Source organism: Daphnia pulicaria, unplaced genomic scaffold, assembly GCF_021234035.1.
Source record: "Daphnia pulicaria isolate SC F1-1A unplaced genomic scaffold, SC_F0-13Bv2 h1tg000086l, whole genome shotgun sequence".
NCBI classification, from domain to species: Eukaryota; Metazoa; Arthropoda; class Branchiopoda; order Diplostraca; family Daphniidae; genus Daphnia; species Daphnia pulicaria.
The window spans coordinates 5,345-12,500 of NW_025804796.1; the positions used below are offsets into that span (position 1 = coordinate 5,345).

The 7,156-nt window shown below is 50.8% G+C and overlaps 3 non-coding genes across 3 annotated transcripts in view; all 3 read left to right on the plus strand.

Annotated features, from left to right (window-relative positions):
• Window positions 1-677: 677 nt before the first annotated feature.
• LOC124318945 lies at window positions 678-2,972 on the plus strand. Its single transcript, XR_006912636.1, has one exon. It is a non-coding gene; the product is annotated as a small subunit ribosomal RNA (ribosomal RNA).
• A 930-nt stretch (window positions 2,973-3,902) lies between these two features.
• Window positions 3,903-4,055, plus strand: LOC124318942. Its single transcript, XR_006912633.1, has one exon. It is a non-coding gene; the product is annotated as a 5.8S ribosomal RNA (ribosomal RNA).
• A 641-nt stretch (window positions 4,056-4,696) lies between these two features.
• Window positions 4,697-7,156, plus strand: part of LOC124318947 — a 4,575-nt gene continuing 2,115 nt past the window's right edge. Inside the window, exon 1 of the ribosomal RNA XR_006912638.1 lies at window positions 4,697-7,156. This exon is cut by the window's right edge and continues 2,115 nt beyond it. This is a non-coding gene — a ribosomal RNA (large subunit ribosomal RNA).

The following is a 7,156-nucleotide window of genomic DNA, read 5'->3' on the forward strand; positions in this document are numbered from 1 at the left end:
TTAAAGAATTGCGCACTTTTATAGGGGTAGTCTGGTTGCTTGTCTCGACTTGAAATGATTTGTTTTTTTCCGCCCATGACTTTCTATACGATGCCTCTATGCTGGCCTCTGACCGCGGTTGTTCCGAGTTTTCTCTTTCTCTTCGAAAGTCTTTGCGGAAAATTCTGCCTCGTGTGACCGTTGAGCGGTGAGGTGTGTGTGTGTGTGTGTGTCGTGCGGGGTGATGCGAGAGTGTGCCTCGGCGGTGGAAAAATAAAAATAAAACTCTGAGCCCACAAAAATTTAAAAGATGTATGCTTGTCAGCTTAGTAAAGCAGGCTTGACTTATGAGCATACAGCACGCCACATATGACCGTCGAAAACCGTAATACGGGAAAAAAAGTTGATGAATATATCAAGACCGGTCGAATGAATCCGATTCACTTTGGGCTCATAGACCGTTGAATGGTCTTTGACTTTGGAAATTGAAATGAAAAAAATCCAACAAACGGATCGGATCGGTGTTTCTCTTCACTGGGACTCGCTGTGACACGCCAGGCGTTGCGATCAAAAATTTTAGTTTCCGAAGAAAAAGAAAAAAAACGAAAAACGTGTTGATTTGGTGTGTGTTTGGTGATGCGTGGGCGAAATAAAAACCCGCAACTCGCCGGATGCATATCAAACAAACATACACGAAATACCTGGTTGATCCTGCCAGTAGCATATGCTTGTCTCAAAGATTAAGCCATGCATGTCTAAGTACAAGCCGCTAGACGGCGAAACCGCGAATGGCTCAATAAATCAGTTATGGTTCCTTAGATCCACTCCATCCTACTTGGATAACTGTGGTAATTCTAGAGCTAATACATGCACTCGAGCCTCGACTGCGGGCTTTCGGGCTCGCAGAAGAGGTGCTTTTATTAGATCAAAACCAGTCGGGGCCGGGCTTTCGGGCTCGCGCACCGTACCAATTTTGGTGACTCTGGATAACTTCACGCCGATCGCACGGCCTTCGCGCCGGCGACGTATCTTTCAAATGTCTGCCTTATCAACTGTCGATGGTAGGTTACGCGCCTACCATGGTTGCAACGGGTAACGGGGAATCGGGGTTCGATTCCGGAGAGGGAGCCTGAGAAACGGCTACCACATCCAAGGAAGGCAGCAGGCGCGCAAATTACCCACTCCCGGCACGGGGAGGTAGTGACGAAAAATAACGATACGGGACTCTTCCGAGGCCCCGTGATTGGAATGAGTACACTTTAAATCCTTTAACGAGGAACCATTGGAGGGCAAGTCTGGTGCCAGCAGCCGCGGTAACTCCAGCTCCAATAGCGTATATTAAAGTTGTTGCGGTTAAAAAGCTCGTAGTCGGATGTCTGTCTTCGGCCGGGCGGCGCCGCTCTGAATCAAGGGTGTTGCGTTTCACGCTCTGGGAGCCCGGGTGTCAAAGCCCGACTCTCTTCACGGTCGGACAACATCGCCGGAGTGGTGGTCGGTGCGTCGTTGTTGTATCTGCGGCCAGAGTTGGAAAGTTCTTTCGGGTTCTTTTTTAAATTTTGGTCGTAGTTGACTCGATTCGCTCCACCCAGTCAATCGTTCGGGGTGCCCTTCACGCGGTGTCTCGGGCGGCCGGCAACGTTTACTTTGAACAAATTAGAGTGCTCAAAGCAGGTGTATCCCAACGCCTGAATATCGCAGCATGGAATGATGGAATAGGACCTCGGTCCGATTTTGCTGGTCTTTTACTTTTGGACCCGAGGTAATGGTCAATAGAGACGGACGGGGGCATTCGTACTGCGGCGACAGAGGTGAAATTCTTGGACCGCCGCAAGACGAACAACAGCGAAGGCATTTGCCAAGAATGTTTTCCTTGATCAAGAACGAAAGTTAGAGGTTCGAAGGCGATCAGATACCGCCCTAGTTCTAACCATAAACGATGCCAACCAGCAATCCGTCGGAGTTACTCCAATGACTCGACGGGCAGCTTCCGGGAAACCAAAGTCTTTGGGTTCCGGGGGAAGTATGGTTGCAAAGCTGAAACTTAAAGGAATTGACGGAAGGGCACCACCAGGAGTGGAGCCTGCGGCTTAATTTGACTCAACACGGGAAACCTCACCAGGCCCGGACACTGGAAGGATTGACAGATTGAGAGCTCTTTCTTGATTCGGTGGGTGGTGGTGCATGGCCGTTCTTAGTTGGTGGAGCGATTTGTCTGGTTAATTCCGATAACGAACGAGACTCTAGCCTGCTAAATAGGTGACGGGTTTTATCAATTGAAACCGAAGGGAGTACGGAGGCGTCGGGATCAGGTGGCGGCGATTCGGGTCTCGGTGGGACTGGTTCCTTTAGTGAGGCAATCTCTCGGCTTGGTTTCGTTGTGCTCTGTTCGTCGGGTGTACGGCCTTCACGGGTTGGTTGCCTGGCGGATGAGGTATGGCGGGGCTTTGTCGGGAATGTCTCGCGGGGGCTGGCTCTATTGTTATTCGGTCGTCGTCATCCCCGGCGATACCTTCTGCTCTCGCGTCCGTCACGCAGTCTTCTTAGAGGGACAAGCGGCGTCCAGCCGCGTGACAGTGAGCAATAACAGGTCTGTGATGCCCTTAGATGTCCTGGGCCGCACGCGCGCTACACTGAAGGAATCAGCGTGTTTCACTCTCCCTGTCCGAAAGGACCGGGTAACCGCTGAACCTCCTTCGTGGTTGGGATTGGGGACTGCAATGATCCCCATGAACCAGGAATCCCTAGTAGGCGCGGGTCACTAGCCCGCGTCGATTACGTCCCTGCCCTTTGTACACACCGCCCGTCGCTACTACCGATTGAATGATTTAGTGAGGCCTTCGGACGGGCTTGTCGGGGTGCCGTCGAGTGGGGAGCAATCTCTGCCCGTGCGGTGCCTACCAACGGCGAGACTGAAAGATGGTCGAACTTGATCCTTTAGAGGAAGTAAAAGTCGTAACAAGGTTTCCGTAGGTGAACCTGCGGAAGGATCATAAACGAACAAGACAAATGTTTTGCGCATATGGCTTTGGTTGAGCACGAAACAACTAAAAGTTGCAAAACAAAAAAACCCCATCAAAAGTCTTTCGGCGTAAGACATCGTATGAACTATGTGTGGGTTGACGGAAGAAAATCATTTATTTTGAACGGGTATCAGGCGCTCTGATGCGCGGTGGTTTAAAGCGGATTCGCCTTTTCAAATTGATTTTTCTTTCCTCTCGGCTCAAAAAAAAACACAAAGTCTTTCGATTTGGTCTATGGCCGTGAGCAAATTCTTCCTGCTTCGATGGTGAATGTCTCTATAGATTCATTCGACCTTTAGCGGCGCTCACAGTGTTGACGTTAGTAGAGTGAAGAATACGATAGCCCGCCTGGGCCGCGAGTACCGAAGGAACAATAAAGGAGATTTTATAAAGTCTTAGTCCCTAAATCAAACACTTTGAAAAATAAAAACTCGGTGGATGGAGAGTCGGAAAAAAAAAAAACATCAAGATTTTGAACGGGTATCAGGCGCTCTGATGCGCGGTGGTTTAAAGCGGATACGCCCAATCGAAATTGTTTTTTTTTGTTTCTCTCTTCGTCTTCGGGATTTTTTGATTCTCGGTGGGGGACGAAAGTGTGAGACTTTACTCTGGACGTTCTTTTCGGGCGTAGATACTCGTGGTTGCGTGCGTGTGCGTCGTATAGACTAACACTCCAAAGCCCGACACTATGCCGTTGAAAACCGAATGTTTTTTAAGCTTGCCCTTCGCCCTCTCGATGAAGTAGGAAGAATTCAAAATCACAATAACACACTAAACCCAAATTCTAGTACGAGTGTTTATCGGAACATTTTCTTTCTGGCTTTCTTTCTCCGCCCTCGCATTCATTTGCTTGGGCGGGTTGGAGAAAAAGAGAGAAGAAAACGAATATGTCGTTTTATATACGACCCTGAACGGTGGATCACTAGGCTCGTGGATCGATGAAGAGCGCAGCAAAGTGCGCTAATCCATGCGAACTGCAGAACACATGGAGCATCGAAATCTTGAACGTAAATGGCGGCCCAGCTTCTCGCTCGGGCCACATCTGACTGAGGGTCGGTCGAATGATGAACGAACAGAGATTTTTTCAGTCTTGGTTTTGCATGTTGGGTCGCGGCGAGATTTATTTTTCACCCGGCCTGACCGCATAAAAGCTCCCGAATCTCTAACGTCTGGGTGCCGCGCGACTTAAGTGTCCGCGATGCCTCAAATACAAAAAAGGGGGAAAAATAAAAGAAGGTTCGCCCTGTTTTGTTTTTTTCCTCTCTATTCAAAAGAAACCTTTTTCGATGGCAAAACAGATGGGAAATTTTTGAGCCAACTCAAAAAAAAATTTTAGAAATAAACACATCTTCTCGAACAAGGTGTCGGCTGCGTGTGCGCGATATACCGCTTCAACGCGAGTTTAGTTGTGTGTGTGCGCCGGGCGTGTCGAAGTGTCGACCACCGCGAATTATCACTCACTCTAACCGCTCGTTATGCAAGCTTGGTTCGCGCACGACGCGTTGTTTCAATACAAAAAGCCGCAGGACGCCCTGTCACTTTTCGTAAATTAATTTTTGCGAATAACGAGAGACTCGCTTTATTTCGAAAAAAAAAAATTTGAACCGGCAATTATTCAATCTTTCCCGGCTTTAAAACGCCAAAGTCTGCCGAGCTAGATAAAGTGTTGTCTCCTTTTGAAAACAAACAATTCATTCTGACCTCAGTTTAGATGAGACTACCCGCTGAACTTAAGCATATCAGTAAGCGGAGGAAAAGAAACTAACAAGGATTCCCTTAGTAGCGGCGAGCGAACAGGGATGAGCCCAGCACCGAACCTCGCGCCCGGTTGAGCGGGTGCCGAGGAATGTGGTGTTCGGGAGGATCGTGCGCGTCTGTCCGGTATCTATCGTCCAAGTCTCCATGAACGGGGCGAGCAACCCACAGAGGGTGTCAGGCCCGTAGATAAGACGAGCCGAGACCGTGCATCGGATCCCTTCCCAAGAGTCGGGTTGCTTGAGCGTGCAGCCCTAAGCGGGAGGTAAACTCCTTCTAAGGCTAAATATCGCCACGAGACCGATAGCGAACAAGTACCGCGAGGGAAAGTTGAAAAGAACTTTGAAGAGAGAGTTCAAGAGTGCGTGAAACCGTTCAGGGGGTTAAACGGGTGGGCCCTCGAAGGTCGAACAAGTCCCCGCTCCCGGCACTTGGTTGTATGCCCTTAACGCTGCATGGAGACTGCCTGAATTGGCGGCTCTCTTGCATAAGTCGTTCTGCGATCGCAATAGCCACGCCAAGGTCCGCAAGTGGGGGGCCTAGTAGGACTCCGCGACCGACTGGGTGTCTGTTACACGGGGCGTCCGTTAGCGAGTTTCGTGGTTACCTTCGCGGGTGCCGCGATGACGAGCGCGGCGTTTCCCAACAGTACTGCCCGGTCGTGACCTGTCTCCTCCCGGGAGGTGTCGTAGCTTTTTTTTGTAAAAGAGAAAAAGTTGCGGTGCTCAACCTGTGGAGGCCCAGAGCGGAGAGTAGAAGTCGGGTCCCACCCGACCCGTCTTGAAACACGGACCAAGGAGTCTAACATGTGCGCAAGTCGTCGAGAAATTATCAAACTAAACTCGCGAGGCGCAATGAAAGTGAAGCGGCCCCGATGAGGGTGCATCCGCGAGGGGTGATCCCGTCTCGAACAGAGCGGGCGCAACCCCAGGGCGTCCGAATGCTCGCGAGATCTTTCCCCCTTAAAAGGGTTTGGTCGAGTCGGCCGGACGAACCCAGAGCGCACACGTTGGGACCCGAAAGATGGTGACCTATGCCTGGCCAGGACGAAGCCAGGGGAAACCCTGGTGGAGGTCCGCAGCGATTCTGACGTGCAAATCGATCGTCGGAGTTGGGTATAGGGGCGAAAGACTAATCGAACCATCTAGTAGCTGGTTCCCCCCGAAGTTTCCCTCAGGATAGCTGGTGCTCGCAAAGAGAACAAACGGAGTTTCATCCGGTAAAGCGAATGATTAGAGGCCTTGGGGTCGAAACGACCTCAACCTATTCTCAAACTTTCAATGGGTGAGAAGCCCGGCCTTTTTCCTTGATTGAGGCCGCGGCAATTGATTTGAATCTGAGCGCCCAGTGGGCCATTTTTGGTAAGCAGAACTGGCGCTGTGGGATGAACCAAACGCCCGGTTAAGGCGCCTAAACGACGCACATTTCGGATCCCACGAAAAGGAGTTGGTTGCTAAAGACAGCAGGACGGTGGCCATGGAGGTCGGAATCCGCTCAGGAGTGTGTAACAACTCACCTGCCGAAGCAACTAGCCCTTAAAATGGGAGGCGCTATAGCGTCGTGCCTATACCGGGCCGTCGGTCGGCAGAGCGAATAACGTCCGTGTCAGCTCGAAGAGAGCGACGGCGCTGAGGCCCCGACGAGTAGGGGGGTCGCGACGGTGAGCGTAGAAGGGTTGTGGGCGTGAGCCTGCCCGGAGCCGCCGTCGGTGCAGATCTTGGTGGTAGTAGCAAATACTCCAGAGGGATCCTGGAGGACTGACGCGGAGAAGGGTTTCATGTGAACAGTGGTTGGACATGAGTCAGTCGATCCTAAGCCGCAGGCGAAAGCCGACCTAGTGACGGGCGTGATGTGTTGCATCTATCGTATGAGTAGCGGGCGTGGTTGTGGTTGAGTCGTGTGTCGGTGATTCTTCTGTGGTGTGCGCGAAGAGAAAAAATCTAAAGTTGCGGGGTCAAAGAAAACACATGAATAAGAAAGCTTGTGAGAATGATAGAAGGTTAAAAGAAGTGTCTTTTTCCTTTTTTTGATTTCTCTTAGCCGGTATTTGATTGTTTTTCTCCCGTCTCTTTTATTTTCCTAGTACCGTTCATCGCGTTATGGCATCGCATGCTTCTTTCGCAGCGCCTTCGAAAATATGAAACCATGTATCGTATAACGTGAGACGCCACCCAGGTTAAGGCGAAAGGGAATCCGGTCCTGATTCCGGAACCAGGCTGCGGCTACGTCCGCGATAAAACGACTTTAACCCTCGTAATGTCACGGTCGCGGTAACGCGACACAAACCGGAGAAGCTGCCGAGAACCCCGGGAAGAGTTTTCTTTTCTGCTTGAGGGACCGAGACCCTGGAATCCCGTCGCGGGGCGAGAGGGTTATGGATTTAGCTGTCAAAGGCTATCCCG